We start from the raw sequence: 19,483 nt of genomic DNA on the forward strand, positions 1-19,483 counted from the left end.
AAGGACCTGGGTTTAAATCCTGTGGCAGCAGATTGTAGAGATAATGGGAACTGCAGATGCTGGAGAATCTGAGGTAACAAAGTATGGAGCTGGATGAACACAGCAGGCCAAGCAGCATCTTAGGAGCACAAAAGCTGACATTTTGGGCCTAGACCCTTCAGACCCGAAACGTCAGCTTTTGTGCTCTTAAGATGCTGCTTGGCCTGCTGTGTTCATCCGGCTCCACACTTTGTTATCACAGCAGATGGTAGAATTTGAATTCAATATACATCTGGAATTTAGAGTCTAATAATTAACATAAATCCATTGTCAATTGCTAGTAAAGACTCATCTGTTCACTAATGATGATGGGAACTGCAGATGTCGGAGAATCCAAGATAACAAAGTGTGAAGCTGGATGAACACAGCAGGCCAAGCGACATCTTAAGAGCACAAAAGCTGACGTTTCGGGCCTAGACCCTTCATCTGAGAGGGTTTAGGCCCGAAACATCAGCTTTTGTGCTCCTAAGATGCTGCTTGGCCTGCTGTGTTCATCCAGCTTCATACTTTGTTATCTCTGTTCACTAATGTCCTTTAGGGAGGGAAACTGTCATCCTTACCTATCCTAAAATGCAAGAAATTAGAGAAAGCTGGCTAGAAATATGAGAACAAACAGCAAAAGTTTCTTACAAATATTTAAAAGCAAGTGAACAAATACAGTGAACGATGATCCTTTAGAAAGTGAGCCTGGGAGATAAAAGAGGATAGTAAGAAATGATGAATGAATCAGGTAGGTATTTTGCATCTGTTTTAATACAGCATACAAATGACATCCCAGAAATAAGTGTTCATCAATAGGTGAAAGGAAGGTGCAAACTTAAAACAATTACAATTACCACAGAGAAAATCAAAACTAAAAGATGACAAGTTCCCAAGGGCTAATTAATTTTATTTTTGGGTCTTAAAAGAGGTAGCTGCAGAGATGCATTCATTTTAATTTTCCAAAATTCCTTAGATTTTAGAAAGTTACCATTTGACTGGAAAAAGAGTAAATACAACTCTGCAGTTCAGAAAGGGTAACAACAAGATGCAAGATACTGCAGGCCAGTTGGTATAACATTTGTCATAAAGAAATTGCTTGAATGTATTATTAAAGATGCCATAACAGCATACTATGAAAATCTAAATGTGATCAGGTAAAGTCAACATGGTTTTATTTAAGGGAAATAAATGTTTGGCTATTTTAGGGTGTATCTAAAAATCTAGAGAAAGGGGAACCAATGGATGCAATGCACTTAGAATTCTGGTTGATAATATCAAATGTATGATACAATTTATCTTAATGGCTTGCCTGGTGGGTGCTATTGACTGTTCATAAATTTGTGCTGACCAAGTGGTGGGTGGGAAAATAACTGTGAAGATTTCGTAAATGGGCATAGATTGTTATAATGGCTTAATGTTTAACAATTTTTGTGGACTTAGGTTTGAAAGATTTTTGACATGGGATTGATTTGTATTAAAGGTCAATTAAAAATAAAACACATGGGGAGGAATTTTGTAAGAATTTGGCTGGCATTTTCTATGGGAAATGTAGCAGAATCACAGGAGAAATCTAGCTCGAAACAACCCACTGCATCATTTAACTAAGTTCTTGGTGTTGAACCAAAATTCTTAGTTGGTGATTCTTAGTTCACCTTCCTCATCCAAGTCATTAATATACATTGTAATTATATATCCCAGTACTGATTCCTGGGGCATTGTGCTAGTTACAGGTTGCTTAGTGGCCCACTACCTATGCTTATTAACGGCCTTATTTACTACACATCTCATCTCATTAATGTGCAGCTTCCTATTATCCCATTCTTCATGAGCGAAATGGCTGTCAAGAAGTCTTGATATAGCAGTCAGAGTTGATACCTGAAGATTTTTGCTCCAAAATAGCTCAAAGTGGAGGTGCTGGTGTTGAATGGGATGGATAAAGTCAGAAGTCACACAACACCAGGTGATAGTCCAACAGGTTTATTTGAAACCACAAGCTTTCAGAGCACTGTTCCTCTGTCAGATGACATGGAGGGAAGCACATAACCTGACTTTGGGCAAAAATACCTCCACATTGGATACCAGGTGTCAACATCTCAGGGCACATACCATGGGCATCAGTGACATCCACGCACATGCACAAATATCAACATCTGATTTCTGTGTGCCCCTAGGAACCCTCATAGCATACCTCCTGTCCATTTATAGGGCTAATCTGCACTTCAAAAATTGACTTCAATCGAAATATTGGAGGTAAAAGTAGGGGACACAGCTTTTACTTTCTGTGCAGATGGAAAGGGTGGCATGAGTGAGTGTGTAAATGGCACAGAGGGCATGCAGGGTGAGTTGTGTTGGAGGTTGAGGTGGGTGTCAGTGAGTGAGTGAAGATATTGGAGGAAATAGTGAGAATGAGTGGCCATGAGATTTGGTGGGAGATTAATGCAACAGTAGAGGTAGAATGACTGTGAGGCATTGGAGAGAAGGTGATGATGATTATACTGACAGAGTGGAGAAGGTCATCATCTCTCTTTCTACAGAGCTGTGCATTCCTCCAGACAGCTGAGCTGGGGGCGGCCTCAGAACAGATTGGCATGCTCAGGTATTGGGGTCTCCACTGCTGGTCCTGGGGATAGAGAACATTCTGCCCCTGCACCACCTTTTCCACCAGGATATCCAGGTACATATGTGCAAAGCTGGACACCATACAGGGTGACTCTGGGCCAACAGTGCTTGACCGGATATGCAAGTGACTTTGAAAGATGGTACAGGAACCATGGATGTCGATTCTTTCTGGGGTATCCTGGCCATGGTGAGTTGTTCCAGATATGGCGACTGGCAAAATGGGACTAAAGTTATAAAAGAATGACACTGTAGGAAGATGGTAGGTAGCTAATGAGATAATAGGGACTGAAGGTGCTAGGTCTGAGATGTCAGCTCTCCTGCTCCTCTGTTGCTGCTTGGCCTGCAGGGTGCATCCAGCTCTACACCTTGTTATCTCAGTAGCTAATGAGGCCTGTTTGGTAACATTTGGTGAGAGAACTTACCAGGCCTTGAAAGTGGAGCTTAGGCCACAGTCAAACCAGGAATGTTTTTATTGAAAAGTGGAGTAAGCTCACAGGGCTAAATGGCCTCTTCTTGTTTCTAAATAGTGGGTTCATTTACAAGTCTTTGAATAACAACCTGTGGGAATACCGTAAATTCATCACACATCATGTAGCATTTAAGAAATTGGCTCAGTACACCACCTTTACCTAGGGAATTCCTCCTACACACTGCCTTGCAATTAACATCCAGGCCTCCTGAGAGTCCTTTACCAGGTGACATTTCCCAGAGAGACAGGATGATGTAGAAACCTTTCCTTCTGGACCAGGGACAGTTAACCTGTGGAGAAACGGTACAGAGATCCACTCGTCTTGAAAATTCAAAACTAAACATCTTTGACTGAGTTTTGTAGAAATGGCAGAAGGCATCATGAGATTCATGGTTGCAATCACATTTTGAAAACTTATCCGAGGCAATTGGTTGGCCCTGCTCATACACTGTACTTCAGAGGTCTCCACCATGTTGATATGGACAGAGAAAGCTAGAAAAACCTGTCAGTAAACAGCAGCTAGATGCACTTGGAACAGCGGCTGGTTGGAAATCATATAATGATAAAGGGTTGCATGTTGGACAAACCTACCAGAAAATGTTGATGTAATTTTGTGCTAGATTGCATTCGAATGTGCTAAAAGGTAGTCAGTGATCATTCTACGTCAAAAGATGTAATTTGAAATCAATTTTTCATCAATCATCAGTGGGGCGGCACGGTGGCTCAGTGGTTAGCACCAGGGACCCAGGTTCAATTCCAGCCTCGGGTGACTGTCTGTGTGGAGTTTGCACATTCTCCCCGTGTCTGCATGGGTTTCCTCTGGGTGCTCCGGTTTCCTCCCACAGTCCAAAGATGTGCAGGCTAGGTGGACTGGCCATGCTAAATTGCCCGTAGTGTTCAGGGTTGTGTGGGTTATAGGGGGATGGGTCTGGGTGGGATGCTTCAAGGGGCGGTGTGGACTTGTTGGGCCAAAGGGCCTGCTTCCACACTGTAGGGAATCTAATCTAATCTTACTGATATTGTTTGACATCAAACATGATAAAATTGATCATTTACATCAAAAGAGCTCACTGTGATTTAAATCTGTTCATTAAGTATAAATAGCAATCATAAGGTATCAAAAGCAATCGTTGGCCATCAAATATACTTTCTAAAGGCCCAGAAGAGATCACTAGAGATCCAAATGATCACTGAGCTCAAAAGTCATCATTAGTGCCCCAACACCCTCCTCTACACATAGGCCTACATCTTAGCTCTTTCCTATTCCCACCCACTCATCTTCTCATCTTTCTTGAACTTCATTCTTACCTGCATTTCACTACTTTGCCTAGACATAGGTGAGGCCCCAACCCATGTTATCCCATCTTAACCCATTTTGTTCCCACTGTCCTGGCTGCTCATGTTCATGGGGCCCCTGTGTCAATGGAGCTCTTTCCTCTGTGGGAGCATGTGAATGTGACCATGTGTGTGAGTGAGAGTGTCAATGTGTCCGTGAGTGAATGAGTCTATCCCTTATAGTGGTGACAGCCAAAAACTGTATAACTTTAGCCCAGTGAGCCCAATTTGTGCATCCAGTGCGACTGTGAAAAGAAGCTTGACAAGGATTTTAGTGGGCTACTCCCTGGAAACATAATTGATTAGAAATATCAATGGGGTTGGAGGAGCCGAACAGCCATGAGCAAGAGACATTGATTGCCTCGCAGTATTATTGCTGAATTGTTAATCCAGACACTCAGGTATTGTTCTAGGGATTTGAGTTTGAATCTTGCCACATAATCCAATAAAAATCTGGAATTAGGAGTCTAATGATGGCCATGAATCCATTGCCAATTGTTGGGAAAAAGCCATCTGGTTTCCACTAATGTCTTTTAAGGAAGGAAACTGCCATTCTTACCTGGCCTAGCCTCCATCTGACTCCAGGCCCACAGCAATGTCGGTGACTCTTAACTACCCTCTGGGCAATCAATGCTGGCCTAGCCAGTGATACCCTCATCTCAGGAATGAGTAAAAAAGTGAGTAAAATCTCTTATCATCAAAAAGGACAGGAGTCTCTTAAAATCACTGTTGCAGGGGAAATGTAAGACATGTTTGCAACCCACTAGAGATTTGTGCAGAGCTAGCAAATCTACACAATGCCTCCAAGACATATTGTATTAGCTGGAATTAGAAAAGGAATCATGTCACCTGATGTGTTGTAGTTGCTAGAACTTAGAACTTTTTCTCATGTGTAAGCTCTGATCACTTTTGATGTTAGTTGAATGCTTACGAGCAATCTGAAGATAATTAAATGCTGCCAAATGATCAGGAATGATGCTATTTAAGTGCTTTTGATGTCTATTGAGACTAATCATGTCAGTTGATTGCTACTCTGGATGTCAATAATGGCTAAATGATCACTTTTGACTTCAAATAATGTCAAATGATGATTTAATGGTCCATTTTGAACAAAGATGATTACAAATCATTGCAACCAATGTCTGATGAATGCTTCAGAATGCAAATGAACTCAATTGCCCTCATGGCAAGATGGTAGTGTCCCAATCTTTGCGCTAGGAGGTCCCCCATTCAGAGCCCACTTGCTCCAGAGGCACATAATAGTAACTCTGAACAGCTTGATTTTAAACAAGTGAAATCAAAATTCCCTGGTAGAGAATTCCTAACATCTCAACTGCTGCATATGCATGACCTGGGTAGAAAGAGTGAAAAACTGAAGGAATCTAATGTATTCATAAATAAGTCAATAAAAAAAACTTTTCTTTTAAATTATATTCCTTTAGCCATTGTAAAAAGAAATATCCTGTCTTCCTGAATCCAGAATTACTCAAAATATCAATCAACAACGAAAATGCCACAGAGTATTTGAATTAAAAATTAATTTCACAAATGTCCTCTTTACAGCATTTTAATTAATTAATTTTAGTTGATTGTTAATTCATTACCTATATTCCTCTAGTAGACAAAAATACATCCCAAAATCTGTTTAGGCAAAGATTAAATTTTTCAGAGGGCTCCTGATGATACACTTGGTATACAAACTGCCTTCGGAAACCCAAATTACATAGAGCGAGATAGAATTGGGTGAACCGTAATGACTTCTTCAGTCATAACAAAAACGCCTTTCAGCCTAGTCTCACTTTGGTGGAATTTCTGGAATTTGAGCACATCTTAGTTCAGGCACGCATCTGCCTTACCACCAGGTGAATTTCCACCATTCAGCATTTTCACAAACAGGCTTTCACAGCATAACTCAAACTGACAAAAATGTAAGGTGTTTTTGAAGGAAAGAATTAACCTATATAATCTGTTGTCCCTGGAATTGCCAGGCCACGAATAATGGGAAATAAACTGAGTGGCAATATGCACTTCCTGCTTTGTGTATAACTGTAATATAGTTGGTACTAATTGGGCGTGTATGCAACCCATCACTTATAACTTCTAGCAGAACAGCACAAATAATTTACACAGTACTCTCCTGGAGTTATGTTGAGGAACAATCCTAATTCCACCAGAACATCTCACCTCCCTGCATTGCCTCATAGGTGAAATCATGAGCAAGTGAAAGCTGAATAGTACTACAGCAAGACTGAGGGGCACTTTTTAATCGAAAGTGACATTTTTGCAGAAATTTAAATAGTTTGTTTATATCAAATAATGTGACTGTCATTTGACTGCGTTTTCAGAATCAGTTGCCGTATGGACTGAGCCAAGAAAGAGATGCAGAGCAGATTGGCAATGTGCTTTGTAAACAAATATGTGTGTGCTTGAGGATCTGTTTCTAACCAATTGCATTATTTTTCTGGTAAGTAAATTATAAACTTCAAATTATAAACTGCAATCTGCCAAACTGAATATGCAGGACTTTGGAGATTTATTGTGAATGAGCTTCTTTTCAATCGTGCCAATGCAAATTTTGGTTGAACCGTATAATTTGGTCGGGCGCAGACCGTTGGTGAATTGCCTGTTACGAACTGTAAAATGCTATTGTGTGGTCTTGCCCTCAGCTCTGTACACAATAAATTATGAAGTCAATGGATGACATTTATTGCAGACTGGGCTTTTAATAAACAGACAGAGAGGTTATAATCTGAATGTCATTTTTTTTCTCCCTAAGCTGGCACTGAGCACTTTCTATTGGCTGCCTCACGAGATTTGGATTCAGGTTACGAATCTGATCACTGTGATAAACGGCGTGTGTAGCAGGGAGGGACAAAGGGGTAAGGATTAGCAGTCGGGGGATGGCAAAGTATAAAATCCAACAGAAAATAACGTAAACATACTTCTAAAGAATTTATAATATGGTGTCATTTTTCAAATATACTCACCACAGTAGACAGAAAATAATCTTTTCATCTTTAATTGTACGTTGCAATAGTTTGCAAACTAAGATGTCAGGATTATATTGTGCTGGATACTGAAATGCTGGGGTTGAAAGTCTGCTTCTGTGCGCTGGAAATACAATGTATCTTGGGTCATAGTTTTAGGATAGGGGTAGCAGATTTAACGCAGATGGGAGAAATTATTTCTCTCAAAGGGTTGAAAATCTGTGGAATTCACTACTCTAGCATGCTGTGAATGCTGAGACAGCATGTAAATTTAAGGAGCACATAGACAGACTTTTAATTATAATAGGCTGAAGGATTGAGGAAAACAGGCAGAAAAGTGGAGTTGAGGCTGACAGGAGATCACCCATGATCATGTCAAATGGCAGAACAGGCTGAAGGAGTTAAATTGTCTACTCCTGCTCCTAGTTCTTAGGCAAATCATAAGGCTACAGATTGGAGAGTACTGCTTTTGGCATTAACATGTAGTGATTGGGGTGCTGAGTTTTTAAACAGCCATTGAAAAATATTTACTTTATTTATTCATTGGTGGGATGTAGGTTGTTGCTGCCTAGGACATCATTTATTGTCCCATCTCTAGTCGCCTTAAACGAATATGGGACCCACTTTGAATTATACTTAAACAATGAAGTTTTCTCCGATGTTAAACAGCCTGATTTATCAGTGCATTCTTCCAGCAGAATTCCTTCGGGCAAGTGATCTTCTCAGATGTTAAACAATCCAGTTTTGAAAATCTTTTTTCTGTTGCTGCAGTAAGCTACTAATCAGGGTGTAAACAAATCAGAAATAAATTCTGAGTTATTTTCCCTCCATTTTGGGGAAGAGGGTGAGGTAAACATTTGTAGTAAATAAATCAAAGGATGTCAATTCTGGTCAATGCAACATAGAACATAGAACATAAAAAAGTACAGCACAGTACAGGCTCAACATTTTTCTGCAAGCTTAATATTGCTTGCAGGTTATATGCAAGATTATAGAAATAAAGGAGGAAAATTTGCATTTTTACAAAACCCAGCTATTTTATAGCTATGGTCAACCCATTATGTTGCATTTAGTAAACAACAACCATCTGGTGACAAGGTTTTATCACTAGGTCTTAAGTGAATCCCTTCCCCATAAATTCCTATTTAGAAGTTTAAAATTATGGAGACGCAAGAATTACATAGGGATGCACATATTCTGAAGAATGTGTAGATCCCTAACTATTAATCCATGTGCTCTGGGATCAGAAGCAAAGTCATAGTACAAGAGGGAGAAAGTAAGATAATGAGTTGTTGACAAACTGAATGGATCTATGATTCAAACTAATAAGCATCCACACTTGCCCCAGACTCAGAAAAATCATCAGTTGTTGTAGTCCTTTGTGTGATCTGTGTGGACCGTCATTGGTGCATCATCAAAAGCAGCGCTGTCAGGGTTGTTCAGGTTGTGTGTAGGATTGCATATGGAAGTACCTATAGAATAGGCAACACTTTGCAGCCAGGAACTTTTCAAAGCACAATGAGATAAATGGCATTGCTGGGTGATATTTAATTATTTCAAATAGATGTTGGTTGGAGTGGGGTAGAATTGGAATTTTTCAACTTCTATGAATGAGTTGGGGTCCTACTTGTCAATTATTTTGTCACATGTGAGTGAATAAGTGCATGTTCCTTATAGATGATAAGACAAGCAAGAAATGCTGTTTGCACCATGATTCACAAGGTCATGCCACACCTTTGGCAATTTCACTCTGAGAATATCTAAGAATAGCAGCTTTGAAATTGGAAATATTATCATGTCTCTTGGATCGCAGGGTGTACCCAAGTGGTTCTTTTGGATTTGGTTAAATATGGTTATGAGAAGACGCAATAGCAGCAATTTGCATCAATGAGGATGTTTATTATGTATTAACAATGATAATAATAAGGGCAAAAGGAAGGCAAAGAATGGAGGTAAAACGATAAGTCTCACACCTTTCTGCCCATCAGGGACCCCTTGATAGATGGCTGGTCTGGAAGCTTAGGTTCAGTCCTGGCAATGTTTGCGATCCCAGTCTGAGGCAAAGCCCAATTCTCTGGATGAAACTCTCTCTCTCTCATACAGTGTAACAGATAGCTATTGCAGAAAATCAGCTACAGAAAAACAAACTGCTTGTGCTGTCTTCAGCCCATAAAGGAATGTTCATATAGGTCATTCAAGGTCATGCAGCTGTCAAATATCATCATTAACTTTTTTTGCTCATCCTATACAATTCACCCCAATGATATTTGACAGTGCTATTGCAAATTCAGACGCAAGTCAGCGACAGCCATGTGAGACCGTATAATAAGAGCATATAACCTACATCAAAAAATTAAAACTACAATGAAAATAAACATCATCAATACGAATAATCTAACAATAGGGTGAACCATCAAATTAATGGCCACAGTGGCCTTTTTCTTGAAATTAGGTACAGCAGATGCCACAGCAGTATCCATCTATAATAAATTCGTATAGTTCTATGAAGAAAACATATCAGTTTAACTGGATAACCATATGGACGTACATGGAATAGTGTAGGTTAGATGGGCTTGAGATCGGTATGACAGGTTGGCACAACATCGACGGCCGAAGGGCCTGTACTGTGCTGTAATGTTCTATGTTCTATGTTTACAGGTTTTGAAAACTCACTCTCTTTCCATTAATTTTCCTCTGTCTATACAATCTGGTGCTTCCTGTCCCATTATTAATATCCAATATCACCTTGTCCATGGGCAAGTATCTCACCAGCCTTACGTGGGTTCTGTGGGTGGTATACCCATACTTTGCCCCTGGTACAAAGATTGTTGGGCATTGTACGTTTATTGGCAGGATGTAACTGGCTACCCCTTGAAACATTCTACTCATGGGTGTCCCTCCTTTCCAAATTATGCAATGCCTGCGGCAGTTCTTTGATCCACCCCTGTAACATATGATTAGGAGCCAATGATTTAGCTTGGTGCTTTAGTAGCCCATTCATTTGTTCTACAAGGCCAGCTGCTTGAGGGAAGTAGGGAATATGGAATATCCGACGTATCCCATTGTCTGTAGCCCATTGCTACACCTGTTGGTTTTTAAAGTGTGAGCCTTCAGATTAGATTCCCTACAGCATGGAAACAGGCCCTTCGGCCCAACAAGTCCACACCGCCCCTTGAAGCACCCCATCCAGACCCATCCCCCATAACCCTCACACCCCTGAACACTATGGGAAATTTAGCATGGCCAATCCACCTAGCCTGCACATCTTTGGACTGTGGGAGGAAACCAGAGCACCTGAAGGAAACCCACGCAGACACGGGGAGAATGTGCAAAATCCACACAGCCTGAGGCAGGAATCGAACCCGGGTCCCTGGCACGGTGAGGCTGCAGTGCTAACCACTGAGCCACCGTGCTGCCCGTGCTTTATCTGATCATATTTCTGATGGCTCACCATAGTAGGATATCAACTGTTCTAGGCCCTTAACAGTGTTACTCTGGTTTGCTTCGGTTGTCGGGATCGTTAGCATTAGCCCAGAGTAAGTGTCCACTATAGTATAAGATATTGACATTGTTGTTGTAATGGTGATGGGCCAACATAGTCAATCTGCCAGCTTTGAGCAAGCTAATCTCCTCACATAAGTTGTTTAATTGGCTTTTTCAGCAGTGATACATGTTCTACCCTTTGACACGTTTCACACCTGCCAATGACTTCCTTCACCTGGTCAGCAGGTAAGTGCAAACCTTGATCTCTTAACCATTGCACAGTGATGTGATACCCTAAATATCCTGATTTTTCATGAGCCCATTTTCGAGGGTAATACTCTACAGTTGCATTTTCAACCGTTCCGGCTTTTACTATTCCATCCATGGTATTGTTGTGATCAGCAGATTCTGAACCATCCTTCATATTAGCATCAACATGGTACACAGTGATTTTCACATGCTGTGCCCTCATCCATATTTGTTTCCAAAGTTCTGTTCCCCAAAGGGGCTTTCCAGCAATGGAAAGTCATGTCACTGCCAGGTTGGCATCCATACAGTCCATTCTGTTGGCCACTGCCCATGAGGCAATATAAATGTGCAAACACTGACTCTCTTCTACCAGCGCTAAGACTATACAGCTGCTAGTTCAGCATACTGGTTTGATCCCCCATCTCCTTCAGTGTAAATAATCATCTGTGTGGAGGGATTAAATGCAGCCACACACCACCACCTTTCACCATTCTTCCATTCAGCCATCAATGAACCGATCACAGTGACGAGTATCTTCAGGCAGTTGCTCGAATGGGATGCCCCATTGAGTGATGCTAGTATGGTCAGTCAGGACTTGGAGTTTGTTGACCTGTTGGGTATTCAGCTATTTGTTCATGGAGCTTAGTAACCCCTTCCTTTCCCTTCTTGGCTCAATCAGCTCTATACCATCTCCATTTTACGTTGGAGCTTTGTTGAGCTCTACCGACCTTGTGGTTCGCAACATCAGGCAACACCCATGTCAGAATTAGTAAATCAGATCTAAGGAGAACTTTGTTCTTAACCCATCTACCTTTCAGTTTCTACTAGGGCCTAGTAGCAGGTCATAAGTTGCTTCTCAAATGGTGTGTAACATATAGCTGCCTCAGTCAGTTGTCTGGACCACAAGCCCAAATGTATGGCTTTCCCCTTTTGTCTCTGCCATAAGTTCCACATGGCTACATCTTGTACTATTGGCACTTGTAATTCAAAGGGTAGGTCAGATCCCTGAGAGATCAGGGCAAGTGTTGGTGCTACGGCCTTTTTAGCAGCCATAAATACTTTCTGTTGTTCATTGTCCCATTTGAACTGAGCTTTCTTACAAGTAATGGCATACAAAGGTCTTAGTAATGTGCTCATATGAGGTATATGTCTACACCAATGTCTGAACAGACCAATAAATTTCTGTGCCTCAGACTTGCTAGTTGGAATTGCTATTTCTTGTGTTTTATTCTTTACTTTTTCATGGATGACTCTATCCCCATTTGTCCACTGAATGCCTAAAACCTACACAGATTATGCTGGCCTTTTTGGGTTCACTTCCCAGCCTCTGCCTTGCATGTGATGCACCAGTGTGACTAGAGCTCCCAACACCGCAGTTCCCTTTGGTCCATGGATCATGATGTCATCAATATAATGTGCAACATGAATGTTAACGGACACGTTTCTAAGTCTCTTGCTACCAGCCCATGGCATAAGTTTGGGCTGTGTAGGTGCTCTTGTGGTAGCTGACAGAAGGTATATTGACGACCTTCCCACTCAAAAGCAAACTGAGCTTGTGATTCCAGGGCTATCGGTATCGAGCAAAAGGCATTTGTTCAATCAATAATGGCATACCGGGCATCTGGCCCACTGTCTCAAACTTTCTATGACAGCGACTGCATCAGGCACGGCCACCGACAGAGGACGAGCATATTTATTAAGTTGGTGATAATCCACTGTCATTTTCCAACTTCCATCAGGCTTCTTTACAGGCCACATGGGGCTATCACATGTAGACACTGCATGTGTTGCAATCTTCGCAGCAAACAGGCCCCATATAATATCCCCAATTTCTTTGTGCCCTCCTGGGATACGATACTGTTTCATCGAAACCACCCCTGTGGGCAGAGGAATGATAAGGGGTTCCCATTGCCTGACCAATAGCAACTGTCACAACTCGTATGTCAAAGGAAAATTTGTCCAGTGGGGTCTGCAAGGTGGTGTCTCTTAATAAGCCCATGCCAATAATATTTTCTAGTATATTGGATATTAATACCGGGACAACTCTTGGGGGTCCATTTCCTAAGGCCATTCTCATATTTGTTCGAACCGCCAGTGTTATTGCCCCACCAAATCCATTAATAGTTCTTCTGTGCCCTACATGTCTGTGTAGATTGCCATGTATAGTAGCAACTTCTGTTCCAGTGTCTAATAATGCAATGTCTCATTGTACGTTGCCTTTCCTCCAATAAACCGTGATAGGGGCATGAGATCTTGGGTCTCCGGTTGTCCCACCAAACTCCCTTACCTAGACCCTGGAGTCCCAGCCCCACTCCTTATCAATTGGTTGACTGGCTTGCCACAACTGCCTGACCTCCTCCAGGCTCGGGTAAAGCATTGATGTAGGGGACACAGTCAGTTTCTCCTTCCACATCTAATTTAGTCTCTCTTAATTCTACACCCTTTGGAGAACAGTGCATCCTCTACACGTTGTACATGGCATCCATATGTATTCCATCCATCCTCCTCCTCTTTATTCCTGCTTTTAATAATGCTACAAACATTTTCCTCCTGGTTATTTTTTGTTTCACTTTAGAACCCACCCCATCTTCAACTTTTGTCCCTGTTTGTCATTTGCTCAGATGGGCCTCACTCTTCGCTTATCAGCCTCCACATCCTCGAACTGTCCGAACAACAAACATACCTGTCCCGCTGCCTGGCTCTGGGCTGGACCTAATAGGGATAATAGGGCACGTATCATCCAGCCCAGACCACTTCGCAATAGCTGGTTCCTCATTCCAGCTGTGAAAGCTTCCTGATCTAGACCTTGAAACTGTGGAGAATACGAAGCCAAATCTCTCAAATGTTTTACACCTCCTTGTATGCTCTCCCATGTTTCAACCACTTTCACACTCTTTGGAGAAGGATACTTGTTTCCTACTGCATTCCACAACGATCCAGTTTGCCCTGTTTCAAAAAATGCTAAACGGTCTGGAACAATGCTCCCAGATTCCCTCACTCAGTGGCACTCAGTATAATGTGGGCAGCGCCCTGGTCCCATGACCACATCAACCAAGAGGACAAGGGTTCACCCGATTTCTGCTCAAAGCAATTCAGACATAGAGTAATCGCTCACTATTCTTGAATTTTATAGATTCTGTTTTCCTACATGCTTTGCCTTATTTGTTACCAGGGATCATGTTATGAGACCCTTTCTGAAGATAGCTCCATAAATGGAACATCCCTTCCCTGTCCATCCATTCAGACTTTAGAACCTACCCCATCTGCAACTAATACCAAATAAATACCGAATGTCTCCATCATAGGGGAGGTGATGGCCTAGTGGTATTATCGCTGGTCTGCTCATCCAGATACCTGGTAAACATTCTGGGGAACAAAGTGTGGAGCTGGATGAACACAGCAGGCCAAGCAGCATCTCAGGAGCACAAAAGGGACCCAGGTTCAAATCCCACCCTGGCAGATGGTGGAATTTGAATTCAATAAATATCTGGAATTAAGAATCTAATGATGACTGTGATCCATTGCTGGCGAAAAACCCACCTGGTTCACTAATGTCCTTTTGGGAAGGAAACTGCCATCCTTATCTGGTCTGGCCTACATGTGACTGCAGACCCACAGCAATGTGGTTGACTCTTAGGGATGGGCAATAAATGCTGTCTAGCCAGCAACACCCTCATCCCATAAATGAATTTTTAAAAAATGGTCAGGGTCCCATTGTGAGGTTAATAGCGTGCACACTTTGACTGGGATGATATTCCAACTGTGTCATTTTGTTCCCTTTTTTGCCAGGCAGCATACTATCCAGTTCTGTTTCTCCTCCGCATTCTCAGCTCTCTCCTGCACTGTCTTAACTGCCTCTGTTAGAATGATGTTATGCTGTTGTATCCCGTTCAATGCAATCTCAAGCTGCCTATTTTTGGCCTGGCGCTCTTCCAAATCCCTACGTGTAGACCGCGAAGTTGGTAACCATATCCATCCCATTTGTAGTACACTGTCCTTGCTTTTGGGGAGGCCTGCTTCCCACAAGCACTTGTGTACATCAGCCTGTATGACTAACCCTCCTTTTTCTCTTTTTCTGGGTTATAATGATTGCCCATTCTTGTGGGGGTCTTAATTGTGTTACCAAGTTAGTTATAGGCCTGAATCCAGAGTCTGCATTCCATCCTGGAATACGAAATGTCTCCAGAGCATCAGGTTGTCCTTCTCTTAAATATTTTCCTGAATCCTAGCTTCATCACTAAAAAGTGTCTTGAATCATAGGGTGTATCCATGTGGTTCTTTTGGATTTGGTTAAATATAGTTAAGAGAAGATTTGACAACAGCAATTTACTTAAATGTCAGTGTTTATTAAGTTTATTAAGTAATAATAATGATAAAGTAAGAGTAAAAAAAGGAAAAGAAAGGGAAAAAATGTCTCATGCCTTTCTGCCCATCAGGGACTCCTCGACTGATGGCTGATCTGGAAGCTCAGGTTTGTTCCTGGCACCGTTTGCAATCTCGGTCCGAGCAAAGCCCAATTCTCAGAATGAAACTCTCTCTCTCTCTCTCTCTCTCTCATACAGTGTAACAAACAGCTAGTGCAGAAAAACAGCTACAGAAAAACAAGCTGCTTGTGCTGTCTTCAACCCATAAAGGAATGTTCACAGGACTCATTCAAAGTCATGCATTGAATATCATCATTAACTTTCCCAGCTTATTTTCGCATCCTGTATACCCTGGTGCAGCAGATTTATATTCTTCTGAGATAACAGGAACTGCAGATGCTGGAGAATCTGAGATAACAAGGTGCAGAGCTGGATGATCAGAGCAGGCTGAGCAGCATCAGAGGAGCACTAAAGCTGAGAGAGAGATCCACTGAAGTCTTTCTGGAGGGAGGAGGGTTAACTCCTTTAAGCTTTCCTGTTCCTCTGATGCTGTTTGTGCTGCTGTGTTCATCCAGCTCCACACCTTGTTATCTCTGAATTTTTTCAGAGTTTGGGTTAAGTGCATGTGCCCATTAATTCAAATCCAAACCCATTCAGTTTATCAACAGCTCACCATTTTAGCCTCTTGTCATATGACTTTGTATTATGTGCATCTGTATGTAGTTCTTATAAATTATGTACTTTATGGGGACAAGAATTCACTTAAGAGCTAGGGATAAAACCGAAAATCCAGATGGATGCGGTTTATTAAATGCAACATATTGGGTTGACCATAGCTATAAAATAAATAGGTTTTGTAAAAATGCAAATTTTCCTCCTTTATTTCTATAATGCCAGCATATAACCTGCAAGCATATTATGCTAAGACTGAATGCAGAAATGGTGAAGATGTTCCATTGACCAGCATTGACACCCTTTGCTCTAATTGCTGCAAATGTTTATCTCTTCCTTTACCCAAAAATGAAAGAAAAAACTAAAATAAATTTTATTTCTAATTTGTTTACGTCCTGATTAGTAACTTACCGGCAACAACAAGAGAAAAAATTGCTTTCAGAATTGGACTGCATAACATCAGTGGAGACCACTTGTCGTAAGGAATTCTGCTGGGAGAATGCGCTGATAAATCATGCTGCTTAACATCAGAGAATGTTTCATTGCTTAAAGAAGGTTTGAAGTTTTGTGGAGCAGAAAGAGACCATAGCCATTTACCTTTTAAATGGCTTTGATTTTGACTTTAAATTGTCATACAGCAAGCATTTGAAGTTACTGAGATCAGTAATAGATGCTTACACATATAGTTACTCAGTATTCTTCCTTCCTGTTTCCAATACTCCACTGAAGGCACTGATACATGTTGAAATACAGTTCCATCAATGCCAGCAACTTCTTAGTGAATATTTTTTGTACATAGATAAATGTGTTCAAAGAAATGCCAATACCTATTTCTTAATATAATTTGTTTAAAGTTAATTATTAATACAACTTGAAATCTAAATATTTTTGTAACATTTTTGTTATAAAAGATGTTGCAGTGACACTGATGTGGAATGAGTTCATAAAACTATGATCTTGATTCACACTGTGTACAGTTTGCACAGTAATAGAAGTTGCTTGAGTCTAATATCACAAAAAAACATATTCTTCATATATACTTCTAATTCCATTGTTCCTGTCCAATATTTCTTCAACGCTTATTTTTCATATCTTCCCACCTTTACTAGTTGGCTTTTTTTCTGGAAATCAAAATGTAATTAATTGGTAATGTCCTTGTTTGCTGGCATTGCTGTTGTGTAAAAGATAAGAGATATGCTTATGATTAGATTATTTTTATTGGTTTGGGAGTGGTTTTTATTGTCTCATGTTTTACTGATATAAAGTACAAAAATTCTAGGGAAAATAATGCTTCTCAATTCTATCATGCAGTACACATAACTCAATTGTATTATAAAAATAATTACCATTCATTTCAGCTCCAAATCCAGGAAACATGGTCTACAAAATTTTAGTGATGTTTATACATTTTCATGCCAGCCACATCCATAGTGTGTCTCAATAAAACTATTAAGTTTGCAAAGCTGTGTTTAAAATTTAGATATTTGAGGATGCATTCCATGTGCGTGTTCAATGGCATGCCTTGGATCCAAATCAGGAGTGCGGAGCTAATATCCAAAATTCTTCGCTGTTCTGGAATTGCTGTGGCAATAAAATGTCACATTTCCCTCGTGATGGCAGATGGACACGCAAGAAAGGCAATGGGAGGAGGAGTGGCATTTCCCCAGGGGGAAGAGGTGGAGAATTAGAGTGCAGTCACATCAGGTTTCACTTGCAGATCAACAGCCACTTACATAGCACTGAATTTATTTGGCACGTTATCCTCTGACCTCATCACACAAAGAGAGCTGAAATAAAATGGATCCTAAAAACACTAAAAGACTAATATACACATAACCGTAACACAAGTAAACATGAAATATTGATTTCAAAAACTTGTGATCGCAAAATATGTATAAGTGTAATTTATTTCAATGGGTACTGTCTTGCTTTAGGTGATATCCAGCCTTGAAGTACATATTTCAATTTTTAAAAATATATAAATATCAATCCAGGAATTGAATAAATTGTTTCAGGTTATCTGAAGGCAAGAAAAGCAAAGCTGTTTGTCAGTATTTCTTTGGAGAGAGTGGCAGGTGCATGTCAAGGGGCATGCCTCTCAGGAGGGCCCAAGGGCAGGCCAAAATAGTGCCAGTTAATCATCTAACAAAATGCATATGACAGATGGGAATAGAAGCTTAACGTTATTTTCTCATGATTGCTCGGCTAATTTTGCCTTTTAAATTTGCTAACAACATGTCATACAATCGCTCATCTCCCTAAGGTTCATAACATTTCAGTCACCTACCATTCAAGGAACATTTAGTGGCAGAGATTTATTACTTTGTTTGAATTGTTTAAAATTGTATTCAATTAACTATTATAGAAATGTAAATTAAATTATTATTTTGCATAACAGAAGTGCATTTATAAAATAGAACCAGTTATTTTGACTGAATTATTTGACAAATTAACAATTAAGTCAACCTCTCCCTTCACCTTGACTGGTAGTTCCTTTATACTTTGCAATGCTAAAACAACCTATGTATTTCCTATTCATTTCTCCCAAACTCTAATGTTAACTTTGATTTATTTCCCCACATCCTAATTCGATCAATCCTGATTTTTTTTTAACAAACAATGATTTTCCCATAAAGATTTATCTGTAACACTTAGATTTGTTTTGAGCAAATATATAAAAGTTTCCATTGATTTAAAAAGCAAGCCTTAAAATGGAGCTTTAAAGAACTAATTTATCAATGAAAAATATAAATTTTGAAAATTGTTGCAATCAAAAACATATGTTCTAGACAAGTAATTCTCCCAGAAGCCTCTGGTTCCTAGAGTAGCTAGAGCCAAAGGCTGAAATAAATAGTTCATGGTTGTAAAAATGATTCATAATCTTCTGAACCTGTTCTGTATTTTTGCAGTGTCAATATTCAAAAACAGCAAAGCAGCGTAAGGAAATTATTAGCACATTAGCTTGATTTCCATTGTTGGGAAGTTACTGAAAGTCTGTAAGTACAACAGTCCAAGAGCCTTATCAAAGGAATATTATTAGTCAAACTCATTATGTTTACTGAGAGGTTATCAACAAGGTTGGTATTTTGAGGAAGGCTGATGCATGTAGGCAGTCTAGTTGACAAAGGAGATAGAAAGAAATCTAGTGAGGGAGTCCAGAATAAGGAACATAATCCTACAATTAATTAGGCCATACAGAGGAGAAGTAAGGAAACACTTTTTCATGCGAAGGATGGTGAAAGTAGTCCCTTGGTAGTACAGTATTTTAGTATTCTTTTATAAAA

General features: G+C 40.3%; 1 long non-coding RNA gene across 1 annotated transcript in view; it reads left to right on the plus strand.

Annotated features, from left to right (window-relative positions):
* The window catches only part of LOC125456167 (uncharacterized), a 46,633-nt gene extending 29,327 nt beyond the window's left edge, over positions 1–17,306 (plus strand). Inside the window, exons 2-4 of the long non-coding RNA XR_007248404.2 lie at positions 6,790–6,908; positions 11,093–11,160; positions 16,603–17,306. This is a non-coding gene — a long non-coding RNA (uncharacterized LOC125456167). The remainder of the gene's footprint in view (positions 1–6,789; positions 6,909–11,092; positions 11,161–16,602) is intronic.
* The last annotated feature ends 2,177 nt before the right edge of the window (positions 17,307–19,483 follow it).

The sequence above is a fragment of the Stegostoma tigrinum genome, chromosome 1 (genome assembly GCF_030684315.1).
Source record: "Stegostoma tigrinum isolate sSteTig4 chromosome 1, sSteTig4.hap1, whole genome shotgun sequence".
Lineage (NCBI taxonomy): Eukaryota > Metazoa > Chordata > Chondrichthyes > Orectolobiformes > Stegostomatidae > Stegostoma > Stegostoma tigrinum.